The sequence below is a fragment of the Pan troglodytes genome, chromosome 9 (genome assembly GCF_028858775.2).
Source record: "Pan troglodytes isolate AG18354 chromosome 9, NHGRI_mPanTro3-v2.0_pri, whole genome shotgun sequence".
Lineage (NCBI taxonomy): Eukaryota > Metazoa > Chordata > Mammalia > Primates > Hominidae > Pan > Pan troglodytes.
The window spans coordinates 125,056,316-125,071,426 of record NC_072407.2 but is presented as its reverse complement, the minus strand read 5'-3'; the positions used below and the strand labels follow the sequence as shown (position 1 = coordinate 125,071,426).

The following is a 15,111-nucleotide window of genomic DNA, read 5'->3' as shown; positions in this document are numbered from 1 at the left end:
ACTTGGGAGGCCGAGGCAGGCGGATCCTGTGAGCTCAGGAGTTCGAGACCAACCTGGCCAACATGGTAAAACCACCCTCTCTACTAAAAATGCAAAAACTAGCCAGGCGGGGTGGCATGTGCCTGTAATCCCAGCTACTTGGGAGGTTGAGGGAGGAGAATCGCTTGAACCTGGGAGGCGGAGATTACAGTGAGCCAAGATCGCGCCACTGCTCCAGCCTGGGCAACAGAGCGAGACTCAGTCTCAAAAAAAAAAAAAAAAAAAAAAAAAAAAAAAAAAAAATTACTTAGAAGTAATAACCCAGGTTCCAGCCATGAAATATTACACTGGAGAGACCATAGACTTCCATCTTGGCCTAGAGCGGCCCTTAAAGCGCCAGGGAGAGGAGGGTGGGGTGGGGGGGACCAGGAGGGTGGGGTGGGGGGGACGAGGAGGGCGGGGTGGGGGGGACCACCCTAGAACTGGCCACCGGCGGTATCATGGCAATCTGAACCCGGCTCCCCAAGAATATGAAAGTGAGGACGACTCTTACGAAGTGTTGGATTTAACTGAGTATGCGCGAAGACACCAGTGGTGGAATCCAGTGTTTGGCCACAGTTCGGGATCTATGGTGGAAAAATACGCAGTAGCTACCCAGATTGTAATGGGTGGTGTTCCTGGCTGGTTTGCAGGATTTTTGTTCCAGAAAGTTTGAAAACTTGCAGCAACTGCAGTAGGTGGTGACTTTCTTGCCGTCAGATTGCTAGTCATAGTGGCTACGTGCAGATTAACTGGAAGAGAGTTGAAAAAGATGCAAACAAAGCAAAAAGGCAGATGAAGAAACGAGCGAACAAAGCAGCACCGGAAATCAACAATTTAATTGAAGAAGCAATAGAATTTATCAAGCAGCACATTGTGATACCCGGTAGATTTGTGGGAGGCTTTTTGCTCGGACTTGCATCTTAAGGACGTGAATATTCTCCCATAGTGGATTCAACTATGAGAAGAAAAGTGGCAGCAATAAGGGGTCTCTCAACAGTACATGCTGCCAGAGTCTGTAGGGCAAGGAGAAACAACTAGCTGGAAAATACTGAATTCACAACTTAGCATTTTGCCACCTGAAGCTAGGCAAACTAGTATCTGCAACAATAGTATTCCTGAGCAAAACATGGCTTTCATAATTTTTGCAAAAATTTGGATCTGTTTAGAAATTAGCCTATAAAATATCACCATTGGATGTAGATATGCAGAGAAAAGAAATACGCTGGATTTATTGCCTAGTGAAATATTATTCTCTTTTTATGTAAATAAAATGTTCTTCATTGTGAAAAAAAATAGAAATACTACAGTGGAAATACAAACCTACAGGCAATCATCTTACCTTAACCCAATTCCTAGCCTGGACTCCTGAAATATCTATGACAGACACCTCATTCAGGACTTTGTTTTTCACTGTTCCCTCTTGGGACATTGTCAGTCCTTAGCTTTGACCATATATACATGTACATATGGTATATAGGCTCTATAAATCAGGGTCCCCTCCCCCCACCTTCTTTTTTTAACTTTTGAGAACACCACAAACACTGCAAAGATATTTGACAATTTTCTCAGGTTTTTTTTTTTTTTTTTTTTTTTTTGAGACGGAGTCTTGTTCTATCACCCAGGCTAGAGTGCAATGGCATGGTCTTGGCTCACTGCAACCTCTGTCTCCTGGGTTCAAGCCATTCTCCTGCCTCAGCCTCACAAGTAACTGGGATTACAGGCGCCTGCCACCATGTCCGGCTAATTTTTGTATTTTTATAGAGACGGGGTTTCACCATGTTGGCCAGGTTAGTCTCGAACTCCTGACCTCAGGTGATCCACACCCCTCGGCCTCCCAAAGTGCTGGGATTACAGGCATGAGCCACCACACCTGGCCTATTTTGTTGTTCTTGAAGTAAATAAGGAAAAAAATTTTCAAAACCAGTTAATTTGTTTATTGCTGCTCTTGGATTTATGACAGCTGGTATCCATGAAGCCAAACGCTGTCCTGACAGTGTGCTGGCACACTGACAAGCTCACGTGCTAGAGAGCAATTTTGTTTTTTTTGAGACAGAGTCTCACTCTGTTGCCCAGGCTGGAGTGCAGTGGCACAATCTCAGTTCACTGTAACCTCCACCTCCTGGGTTCAAGCGATTCTTGTGCCTCAGCCTCCTGAGTAGCTGGGACTACAAGCATGCACTACCATGCTGGGCTACTTTTTTGTATTTTTAGTAGAAATGGGGTTTCACCATGTTGGTCAGGCTGGTCTCGAATTCCTGACCTCACGTGACCCCCCACCCCCGCCTCAGCCTCCAAAAGTGCTGGGATTACAGGTGTGAGCCACTGCGCCCAGTCTAGAGTGCAAATTTGAACATGAAATGCCCTTGCTTAAAAACCCCAATGGCTCCCCTTTGCCTAAGTACCAGGGACAAATTTTAATCTTCTTAGTATGCTATTGTGAAAGAAAAAATTAATCATAATACTTGTTAAAGATGGTAAGAAATATTCAAGGGGAGTGTAGGAGAAAGAAAAAATCTTTTCCTTCTACCCTTTTTGGTCCTTTGCTGGGGCTCTGTAACAAAAGACAGATTAATAAGAGAAAAGCATACTTTTTTTTTTTTTTTAAGACAGAGTCTCACTGTCGCCCAGGCTGGAGTGCAGTGGCGAGATCTCGGCTCACTGCAACCTCCCCCTCCCAGGTTCCAGTGATTCTCATGCCTCAGCCTCCCGAGTAGTTGGGATTACAGGTGTGTGCCACCACGCCTGGCGAATTTTTGTATTTTTAGTAGAGACAGGGTTTCACTGTGTTGGCCAGACTGGTCTTGAACTCCTGGCCTCAAGTGATCCGCCCACCTTGGCCTCCCAAAGTGCTGGGATTATAGACAGGAGCCACTAACTACAAATTTATTTAATGTAAGTCTTATGTGACATGAGAGCCTTCATAAGGAAAAGAAGTCCCAGAAAAATAGTTAGACATGTTTTTACTAGGTTTGATGAAGAGTAAAAAATCACGGGAAAAGGGTATGATCTAAGGGTAATAAGCTGGGGGAGACAGCAAGGCCTCCCCGCTCAGATTCGTCTCAGTGTTCCTGTCTTCACAGACAAGAACACTCCTTCCTCTGGGCATAAGGAGGTTGCCTCTCATATCAGGGGCTTATGACCTTCTTGAGGGGAAGGTCAGACAGTCCTTCCTGCACCTGCTCTTTCTCAGATTTCTTCGGCTTAAAATACTCAATATGCCAAGGTGTCATATTTCGGGGTAGGATGTTCTGAACCCCATCATAGTAGTGGCTACTACAATGGGGTTTTGTAGTATGGGCTAGAGATGGGGCTCAAATCCAGGGACAATAAGCGAAAGTGGAAGTTTATAGCCAAGAAACAAGATAGGGGAATCAATGGATGCAAAATCACTAGGAAGTAGGGTAACTCTTTGCTAAACTGACTTAACAAGATTTCTGCTGAAAGGAAGCAAGGGTAAGAAGATGTTGACGGTGGTCAGACCGAGAGGAGGATTCCACTAAACTCTCAGTAGGATTCTTGATAAAACTGGAGTAAGCAGACCTAGACAGAGCCAAAGGTTGGGTCTAGTCAAAAGGAGGATCCAGAGGAGCCTGACTAGAGCCCGGTCAAGGAGTCTGTGTTCATGTGAACTTCTGATTTTGCTCCATTACCCTTTTCCAGCCTCATTTCCAGTCATTAGAGCCTGTGGATTCTATACTGATGTCATTGCAAACTTCCCGTCTTTCCCTGAACATATCTCCAGGTCATCCCAACAATTCTAGAATTCCTTAGTGGGCAGTTATAATCTCAGAGGCCAGGCATAGTGACACACCCCTATAACCCCAGCCTTTGGGAGGCCGAGGCAGGCAGATCGCTTGAGGTCAGCAATTTGAGACCAGCCTGGCCAACATGGTGAAACCCTGCCTCTACCAAAAAATACAAAAATTAGCTGGGCGTGGTGGTGCACGCCTACTTGCAAGGCTGAGGTGGGAGAATCACTTGAGCCTGGGAGGTGGAGGTTGCAGTGAGCGGAGATCACACCACTGCCCTCCAGCCTGAGCCACAGAGTGAGACCCTGTCTCAAAAATAAATAAATAAATAAAAATAAAATAAAAAACAGGGCCAGGCACAGTGTCTCACACCTGTAATCCCAGCACTTTGGGAGGGTGAGGTGGGTGAATCACTTGAGGTCAGGAGTTCCAGACCAGCCTGGCCAACATGGTGAAACTCCATCTCTACTAAAAATACAAAAATTAGCTGGGTGTGGTGGCAGGCGCCTGTAATCCAAGCTACTCAGAAGGCTGAGGCAGGAGAATCACTTGAACCCGAGAGGCGGAGGTTGCCGTGAGCCAAGATTGCACCACTGCACTCCAGCCTGAGCAACAGAGCAAGACTCTGTCTCAAAAATAAAACAAAATAAAATAAAATGAGAGAGACAAAAATAAGAGAAAAAAAAGGAAAAAGTTATCACCTCAGAGCACAGAGGAATAGAAAACATTGGGGGAAACTGTGATTTAGGAAACAGCCATCTCCATGTGGACCTTCCGAATAGCTTTCCATATTTGACAGTTCCCCAAAGTAATCATTCCTTTGCTGAGTCCTTAATAGGGCAGCTGCCCACTCACCGGCCGTGTGCCCTGGCATGGGACTGAATCAGCCTGCAGGAAGTTAGGAATCATATCCTTCTGCAATTTGCTAAAAAGAAAAAAAATGCTATTTGTAGAGCAGAGGTTCTGCCTCAGCACTTGGTTCAGTTCTGCTCCTTCCTGAGAGGTTTCTTACACATAGGCCCCCCCGCAAAGATTATTACTTTCCTTCACTTTTGTACTTCTTACTATAATAGCTAAGATAAATTTTATACAACGTGCTTTAAACAAGATTACATTTAATCCTTATGAGAGCCATGTGAAAAGATGGCTCATTTTATAGATGATAAACGTAGGTTTAGAAAAATTAAGGATCTTGGTCAGGTGCAGTGGCTCACGCCTGTAATCCCACCACTTTGGGAGGCTAAGGCAGGTGGATTGCCTGAGGTTAGGAGTTCGAAACCAGCCTGGCCAACATGGTGAAACCACGTCTCTACTAAAAATACAAAAATTAGCCGGACGTGGTGGCGCATACCTGTAATCCCAGCTACTCGGGAGGCTGAGGCAGGAGAATCACTCAAACCCGGGAGACAGGGGTTGCAGTGAACCGAGATCACACCATTGCACTCCAGCCTGGGCAACAAGAGCAAAACTCCATTTCAAAAAAAATAGAAAAGAAAAGAAAAGAAAAAAGAAAGAAAGATAGATTAAGGGCAGAATCAGGACTCCAGTGTGACCCAAACCCACTCAAGTAACCATCCTCCACACTGTGTTTTGAAACCCAGTATTTAAGAGTTTGGAAAAGGTTAGTTTTGGGCTTATTTTTGGTTATTGTTCATTTGTTTTGTTTTGCTTCTAATCTTAAATATATAAAATTAAAGTAAGAAGAGTTAGAAATTCCCTCCAAGAGTCAAAATATTTCTTTGTCAAAATATTCTTTCTATATTTTTTCTTTTTTTTCTGTATTTTTTTCTAATCTTTGTGGCTACCAGGAAATATTTCTCAATGGAATTGATGGAGCAAGAGAAATTTCTAGGCTCTTTATATTTGAGGGATGAGAAAAAGATCTAAAACTAAACAGTCATACTATTTGGGGGGAAAGAAAAATGATCACCTAAGTACTATTTTGGAATGACAGATATTATTTTTGAAATCCGGCTGGGCACGGTGGCTCACGCCTGTAATCCCAGCACTTTAAGAGCCCAAGGTGGGTGGATCACTTGAGGTCAGGAGTTCAAGACCAGCCTGGCCAACATGGTGAACCCCTGTCTCTACTAAAAATACAAAAATTAGCCAGGCATGGTGGTGCACACCTGTAATCCCAGCTACTTGGGAGGCTGAGGCAGGAGAATCATTTGAACCCGGGAGGCAGGGGTTGCAGTAAGCTGAGATAGCGCCACTGCACTCCAGCCTGGGTGACAGAGTGAGACTCCGTCTCAAAAAAAAAAAAAAAAAAGAAAAAGAAAAGAAAAAAACGATTCCATTTGGGGAAGGAAAACAAAGAACTTACCACACTTTTTGCTATGATGGTGTTTAGAAGCAACTCTGAATGGAATTTTAGATTTGTGAACTATTTTCTGACTCCTGAACTACTTTTTTTTCCCCAACCCTTTTCCACAGCTCAACCCTCACCCTCCCAGAATGCCTGCTGTCCTTTCCCTGGCATGTGCAGGAGGCAGGAACAATGCAGTTCCCAGTGGGTGCCTGCCAGTGAAGGTGGGCTTCTGTCCATCTGGGTGAGGACATCACTTAGGGGCCATCAGCTTGTGTCAAAGGAAGGGTGTTAAAATTTTTCTTCTCCCTCCTGACTTGCTTAAAAACCATCCAGACCATACCATTTTTCTTAATTTGCACTGGGTGGACAATAAATAATCTTTCTTCCTTTTTAATTTTGCCGAACCCTGCCCAGAAAGCAGGGCAAAGCCTCGATGGTCCTGGGGCCATTTCCCAGCGCCTCCCAGGGAGCTCTACCAGACCACGGTGACTCTGAGTGACAATGATGGGAAGTGATCTTCGTCCACGAAAGGGCCAGTTTGAGGCCTCTCGGGGCAGTTACATCCCCTGGACTCCCCTGTAAAGTTCCCAGAGTTTCAAATTTCTGAAAGATGAATACCATGCAGTGTTCTCCAGCCCCAACACTAATTTTCTTTACCTCCTTTTCCCTTGAATATTTTTACTCTTTCTCACCATCTGCATTCCTATGAAGAGAGGTTTCCACTCAATCCTGCTTTAACATGCTCTTTTCTGAGTGTGGGCAGAGTCTTCTCTGTGGCTTAGTGGTTTTGAATGCTAAACAGAGCAGGAGACAAAATTTGATCCCTGGCTCTGTAACTTATATTTATTTCTCTAGTTTCTTAGGTCTGGAGCCTCCAGGAAAAAAAAAAAAAGTGTGTTTTGATAAAAAGGAAGGAGTAGGTGGATTAGATGTGAAACACCGTTTCTGAAAGCAACAAGGTGTCAGAAGTCAGAAGGCCTGGGTTCCAGTCCCAACTTTGCCATTAACTTGCATCAGTGTGGCTTGTCACTTAGCTGCCTGATGTATAAGATAAAGTGGTCAAATGAGAAGTGGTACTGAACTATATCTATATATTATATAATATATAATATTATTTTATATAAATATAATATTTATATATAAAATTTACATACTGAACTATATATCATATAATATATATTATATTATATAAATATAATATTTATTATATACTATATAATTACAATATATATTATATAATTATATAATATATTCAATTATTTTTGAAATTGAATATTCAATTTTGAATTAGAATATATTTGAAATTTTTGAAATTAATTATATATAATCTATAATATATCATATGATATATATTTATATAATATATCATATGATACATTTATATAATATATCATATGATACATATTTTATATAATATATCACATGATATATTTTATATAATATATCATATGATATATTTTATATATATGTATATTAAGACAGAGTTTCACTCATTGCCCAGGCTGGAGTGCAATGGTACAATCTCGGCTCACTGCAACCTCTGCCTCCCGGATTCAAGCAATTCTCCTGCCTCAGCCTCCTGAGTAGCTGGGATTACAGGCACGCACCACCATGCCAAACTAATTTTTTGTATTTTTGTGTTTTTGCTAGAGATGGGGTTTCACCATGTTGGCCAGCATGGTCTCCAACCTGACCTCAGGTGATCCACCTGCCTCGACCTCCCAAAGTGCTGGGATTACAGGTATGAGCTACTGCTCCTGGCCCTGAACAATATTTAGAAGCACAAATTTTAAAGCAGACAGATCTTCAGTTTAACACCAGCTGTGCTAATTATTGGCTGTATTTCTGCAGTCAATTTCTTTGACTTCCCTAAGCCTCAGTTTCATCATCTATAAAATGGGAATAAAAATCATACCTATTGTATGGGGTTGTGTAAGGATGAAAAAAGATGATGTTCACAGAGCTCTTAGCAAGTGTTCCATATAAGTAGCTATTAGTATAAAAGTTTCATAAAATTCTTCCCACCTCTATATATTTTAATATTCAATTTGAAAAAAAGGTCAAATTAGTTGTTTCACATATACTGATGATTAAACTTTTAATTATTTTTCACTTTTTAACTTGCAGTCTTTTTCTTTTTTTTGAGACATGGTCTCACCATGTTGCTCAGGCTAGAATGCAGTGACGTGATCATAGCTCACTGCAGCCTCTACCTCCTGGGCTCAAGCGAAAATCTCACATCAGCCTCCCAAGTAGCTGAGACTACAGGCATGTGCCACCACATCTGGCTACTTTTTATTTTTGGTAGAGGCAAGATCTCGCTATGTTGCTCAGGCTGGTCTCAAACTCCTGGGCTCAAGCGATCCTCCCACCTCGGAATTACAGGCCCGAGCCACCATGCCAGGATTACAGGCCTGAGCCACCATGCCCGCCTTGTAGTCCTACTTTGTTTTTGTTTTTTTAAAGAAGTCCCCTTTCTTCCTGGTTGGCTGAGTTTTTTTTTTTTTTTTTTTTTTTAAATCATGAATGGGTATTCAATTTGTTAAAGTCTTTTTCTTCATTCTTCGTCTCCTGAAATGATACTGCTTTTCTCCTTCATCCTATAAATATGGGGAATTACTATGATTAATTGATTTTTTATTGTTAAACCAACCTTATATTCTGAGGATAAAACCTACTTGGTCTGATGTATTACCTTTTTTTTTTTTTTTTTTGAGACAGAGTCTCATTCTGTCACCAGGCTGGAGTGCAATGGTGCGATCTTGGCTTACTGCAAGCTTTGCCTCCCTGGTTCAAGTGATTCTCCTGCCTCAGCCTCCTGAGTCTGGGATTACAGGCTTGCACCACCACGCCCGGCTAATTTTTTTGTATTTTCAGTAGAGACAGGGTTTTGCCATGTTGGCCAGGCTGGTCTCGAACTCCTAACCACAGGTAATCCACCCACCTTGGCCTCCCAAAGTGCTGGAATTACAGGCGTGAGCCACCATGCCCGGCCACGTTACTCTTTATATCTATTACTTGATTTGATTTTGTTAAGGGATGATTGCATGTAAGTTTATGAGTGGTATTAGTCTGTGATTTTCTTTTGTGTGTATGTCATATCTTTATCTGGGTTGTTGGGATTGGAGTAATGCTGATAAAACGAAAAGGAAGTGCTCCTTTTCTATTTTCTCAAAGAGTTTGGGTAGAATCACTATCATTTCTCCTCTCCGAAGGGTTTAGTTCTGGCTTTTAAATGTGAAACAAACTGCCCCTTTTAGTCCTCCCTCCCTCCACGCAGTAAGTCTTAATTACTAATATGGAAAATAGGTCATTATAAAAAGAGGTGGGCTGGGCGCCGTGGCTCACGCCTGTAATCCCAGTACTTTGGGAGCCGAGGTGGGTGGATCACTTGAGGTTAGGAGTTCGAGACCAGTCTGGTCAACATGGTGAAACCCCATCTCTACTAAAGATACAAAAATTAGCTGGGCATGATGGTACATACTTGTAATCCCAGCTACTCAGGAGGTTGAGGCAGGAGAATCACTTGAATCCAGGAGGCGCAGGTTGCAGTGAGCTGAGATCACGCCACTGCACTCCAGCCTGGGTGACAGAGAGAGACTCTGTCTCAAAAATAAAAGAAAGAAAAAAAAAAAGAAATTATTTAAAGATGGAATTATATGTTCATAGTTTCCTGTACTTTTCCTTTATAGCATTTATCACATTTATACACTTAATTATATTTAACTTATCACATTTAATGTAATTAAATTCTTATAACGATTTCTCTCATTACTATGAGTCTTTTTCATACAATTATAAGTGTCATGAGGGAAGAGACTAGTTCTGTTTTCTTTCTTTTTTTTTTTTTTAAGACGGAGTCTTGCACTCTCGCCCAGGCTGGAGTGCAGTAGCGCCATCTCGGCTCACTGCAAGCTCCGCCTCCCAGGTTCATGCCATTCTCCTGCCTGAGTCTCCCAAGTAGCTGGGACTACAGGCGCCCACCACCACGCCTGGCTAATTTTTTGTATTTTTAGTAGAGACGGGGTTTCACCATGTTAGCCAGGATGGTCTCGATCTCCTGACCTTGTGATCCACCCACCTCGGCCTCCCAAAGTGCTGGGATTACAGGCGTGAGCCTGCACCCAGCCTAGTTCTGTTTTCTTATTACTGTCTTCATAAACTTAGCTCAAGAGTAGAAAGGCAGGAGACCAGGTGCAGTGGCTCACACCTTTAATCCTCACACACTGAAACGCTGAGGCTGGAGCATTCTTGAGTCCAGGAGTTCAAGACCAGCCTGGGCAACACACTGAGACTCCCGTCTCTACAAAAAATAGGACTGGTAAATAGTTGATTAATATATTGATAAATTAATTAATACATTACTTAATATTTTCAGATGAACTTCCCAGAGAATTTGCATGTCTCTCTGAAAACTTAATTAATTCGGCTTACATCCATTGAGGGCCTATTTGGTGACAAGCACTGTGTAAATACAAAGAAGAATTGAAAAGAATGGCCCTGCCTGGGGAATTTAACATGCAGTAGGAGAAAAGATGAGACACTATATAGGCATGACAAAATGTAAGATCTATTACAGAAGTGTCTACAGAGTATTATAGGAAAATGGATAAAAAAGAAATTCATGCTATTCAGGCAAAGCAATATATTCAGGCTGGCCCCTTGGAAGAGAGGAAAAGATTTTCTAAGCAGGAAAGGTGAGGCAATGAGCAGTGTGAGTAGCACATGGGGGGTGTGGCTAAGAAGTTGTCTTTGCTATACTCTAGCCCAGCACATTGTCCAGTGGGTGCTTCCTATGTGCTCCTGCTGTGCGAAGAGAGAGCAGAAAGCAAAGAGAGTGGGCTGGGCGCAGTGGCTCATGCCTGTAATCCAAGCACTTTGGGAGGCCGAGGCGGGCAGATCACATGAGGTCAGGAGTTTGAGACCAGCCTGGCCAACACGGCGAAACCCCGTCTCTACTAAAAATACAAAAAAATTAGCCAGGTGTGGTGGCACATGCCTGTAATCACAGCTACTTGGGAGGCTGAGGCAGGAGAATCACTTGAACCCGGGAGGCAGAGTTGCAGTGAGCTGAGATCGTGCCACTGCACTCCAGGCTGGGCAACAGAGCAAGACTCTGTCTCAAAAAAAAGAAAGAAAGAAAAGAAAAGAAGAAAGAAAGGAGGGAGGGAGGAAGGGAGGGAGGGAGGGAGGAAGGGAGGGAGGGAGGGAGGGAGAGAGAGAAGGGAAGGAAGGAAGGAAGGAAAGGAAGGAAGGAAAGGAAAGGAAGGAAGGAAAGAAGGAGGGAGGGAAGGGAGGGGAGGGGAGGGGAGGAAAGGGGAGGGGAGGGGAGGGGAGGGAAGGGGAGGGAAGGGAAGGGAAGGGAAGGGAGGAAGAAGGGAGGAAGGAGGGAGGGAGGAGGGAGGGAGGGAAGGGAGAGTGAGTGCTGGGGAACGTGGCCCCGGTCCACATCCTGAAGAACCTTGAGTGTTCATGCAGGAGTCTCCTCTTGATCTTGTAGGCAGTGGTAAGGCCACTCGAGGTTAAGTAGGGCAGTGCTTTGCAAACTTCTCCATGAGTGCTCCTAAAGGCAGAGGAGTGTACATGCGGACCTCGGAGATTTGGGACATAGCCCAGAACAAACTGCATTTCTTTAAAGTCTTGCTTTAGCTTAAAAATGCATATAAGGCCAGGTGTGGTGGCTCTGGCTCTTCATCTCAGCACTGTAGGAGGCCGAGGCAGGCGGATTGCCTGAGCTCAGGAGTTCAAGACCCATCTGGGCAACATGGTGAAACCCTGTCTCTGCTAAAAATACAGAAAATTAGCTAGGCATGGTAGTGCACACCTATTGTCCCAGCTACTCAGGAGGCTAAGGTGGGAGGATCACTTGAGCTTAGGAGGCAAATGTTGCAGTGAACCGAGATCTCACCACTGCACTCCAGTCTGGGTGACAGAGCCAGACCCTGTCTCAAAAAAGAAATGCATTTAAATTTTGTATTCCACTCCATATGTATATATTTAAATACAGGGCAGTGTTTTCAATTACTTATTTAGTAAACTGACACTCCAAGAAAATATTGATTACATAATTATTTTAGAATGCTGTGTGTTTCTGTCTCACTGCCCAAGACCCTCAGGGATATGTACGCATTTCTGAGCAGGACAAAATAAGGAGAATATCCGTTTTGTTCACTGCTGTATGCCCAGTGCTGCAGATGGTAACTGACATATAGCAAGTGTTCAATAAGTATTTATTAAATGAATGAATGACATTAAATGACTGGTTATTCTAAAAAGTGATATAAGCAGATGGCTGTTAGATTATTGCAGAGGCAAAATCCAGAGAAGTAGGATTTGGCCCTTCTAGTCTCTGCTGCCAGATAGTCCTGCGTGCTGAGTGAAATACATCCAACTCCCTAATGATTTCAATTCACTCACCTGTGACACCACAGCCCACCAAAAATCCTGGATATTTAAGAGGGGTTTTGTGGGGTAGGGGTGAAATAGATCTCTACTTGCCTCTGGATTAATCTCAAAGATTAGCAAACCAATCAACTGGGAAAACCGTAAGCTGTGCGTGGTAGTTCATGCCTGTAATCCCAACACTTTGGGAGGCCAAAGCAAGAGGATCACTTGAGGCCAGGAGTTCGAGACCAGCCTAGGGAACATAGCAAGACCCCCCCCCCATCTCTACAAAAAAAGAAAGAAAAAGAAAATTATAGATAAAAGCAGACACTTGTTGTTAAACTAAAAATAACAACCAAAAAAATATAACAGGGCTGTTCTCTGTAGGCCAATTCCAATAATATTTACCTAGAAGTTTCCTTCTCCTAACTCTCCCCTCAAACGAATCGCTCTCTCCTCACTGCTCCTTTTCTCTTTCCCTTGCAGTCTAACCCTGAGTAATGAGTTCACTCCCACCCAATCATCCAGAGCTCGTTCCTGCCTTTCTCCTTTGCATTTTCCCTCCATTTGTCACTCATGTCTCATTTCCTGCACTGATTTTCATCATTTATGGGTCGCCATCTCCTCTGAGCTGCCACAGCATTAGAGGTAGTGTCAATTTTGTGCTGTCTTAAAGTATTTGCTAATTTTTTCACATGCCTTACAACTACACTGGATGCTACATGAGGACAGGAGTCAGGAATTGTGTATGGATTGTGTCTATTCTCACATTTTCCACAAAATCCCTGTACAATGCTGTACATAATACATGGTCACATTGCGGGTTCCCTGATTGACACAGGAACTAATGGTCAAGGAAATCTGCCTGTGTGTACGCCGCACTTCCTCATGGGACTCGCCACCAATTTCTCATGTACAAAAACCTTGGCCAGGCACAGTGGGATTACCCCTGCAATCCCAGCACTTTGGGAGGCGGAGGTGGGCAGATCACTTGAGGCCAGCTGTTCAAGACCAGCCTAGCCAACATGGTGAAGCACTGTCTCTACAAAAATTCAAAAATTAGCCAGTGTGGTGGCACATGCCTGTAATCCCAGCTACTTGGGAGGCTGATCCATGAGAATGGCTTGAACCCGGGAGGTGGAGGCTGCAGTGAGCCAAGATCACACCACTGCACTCCAACCTGAGTGACAGAGCAAGACTCTGTCTTAAAAAAAAAAAAAAAAAAAAAAAGGAAAGAAAGAAAGAAAAGAAAAAAATCTTCAGATCTCTGCTAGAATTCTGCAGAGTTCACGCCCCTGGAAGGGTCACAGCTGGGCAATATGATACGCCCAGAAAAGCTGATTCCTGGACTAGAAACCAGAGTGGCTTAGTGGCTTTTAAAGACCACAGAGAAAACGAAAGATTTAAACAAATATTTCTCCTAAGAAGGCCTCAGTGTCTGGTAGGGTTTCCAAGCTGCAAACACAGCAAAAGGGATGAGGGTGCAAGAACGAGTTATTTTGAGCAGAGCAGGCCTTCGTTTCTATTGGACATGATGGCTTCATCCTGAGCATTTGTGTACTTCTTTAATTTGTTCCGAAAGCCTGGATTCATTTCCCTTAGTCTGAACCAAAAGAGCTTAAATACAACATGCCTGGTGAGTAGAAAGAAAGGAAGAAGGAAAGGAGGGAAGACAGGGAGGAAGAGAGGGGGAAAGTTAGAAAAACACGAGACATGAAAACAAAATCCCACACACGTTTTCTCTTTGGGTTTCATAGGTCAAAATTAGCAAAATGAGTGGCAGTTTCCTCATTCCTGATGAAACTTGCTTTCACATTTCTCTGCTACCTTTTTCCCAGATAAGGTTCTCGGGATAAGAGAGAGACTACTGGGAAATAGAAGCTTTTTCTCCTTTTCTATCATGCTGAGCAGAGGGTGTCGCAACAGAAAAGCTTTCCAGTAGGAGTGTGGCCACCGTGTATACCACATGAGCTTCCTGAGTACACGGACAAGCTGTTCTGTTTCCCGGAGGACTGTCCTATCTGTCCCAGGGTTAGAGAGCCAATATCACCGTCAGTATCGCAGTCGACAGACACAACCCTGCCAACGATGACTATCTGTCGAACAGGGGAAGTGGGAGGATAAAAAGCCACAGATCTAATTAAATATTTTGTTGCTTTCAAAAACGGAGCAGAGCACCTGGCACAGTGGCTCACGCCTGTAATCCCAGTACTAGGAAAGCTTGAGAGGGTCTCTTGAACCCAAGAGTTCAAGACCAGCCTGGGCAACATAGCAAGACCCTATCTCTAAAAAAATTAAAAAATAAAAACGGAGCAGAGAAAATGTCTATAGTCTAGAAGACAGTACCTGCCCCCTAAATCACTTACTGATATTTTAGGTAATGTGGTACATTGAACTCATGTATTTTTCTCTGTTTCCTCCCCAAAACCCACTAAAATGAAAGTAAAGGGCCAGACACAGTGGTTCCCAATCCCAGCACTTTGGGAGGCCGTAGGCAGGTGGATTGCTTGAGTCCAGGAGTTCAAGACTAGCCTGGCAACATGGCAAAACCCCATCTCTACAAAAAATACAAAAATTAGCCGGACGCAAGGGCACGTGCCTGTAGTCAGTACCAGCTACTCAGGTGGCTGAAAATGGGGGAGGAAA

At 43.5% G+C, this 15,111-nt stretch overlaps 1 protein-coding gene and 1 pseudogene across 1 annotated transcript in view; both read left to right on the top strand.

Moving 5' to 3' along the window:
• The window catches only part of CLMP (CXADR like membrane protein), a 121,003-nt gene that overhangs the window by 54,183 nt on the left and 51,709 nt on the right, over window positions 1-15,111 (top strand). The gene's annotated exons all lie outside the window — the stretch shown is intronic.
• On the top strand, window positions 314-7,154 carry LOC107967262 (FUN14 domain-containing protein 1-like; annotated as a pseudogene).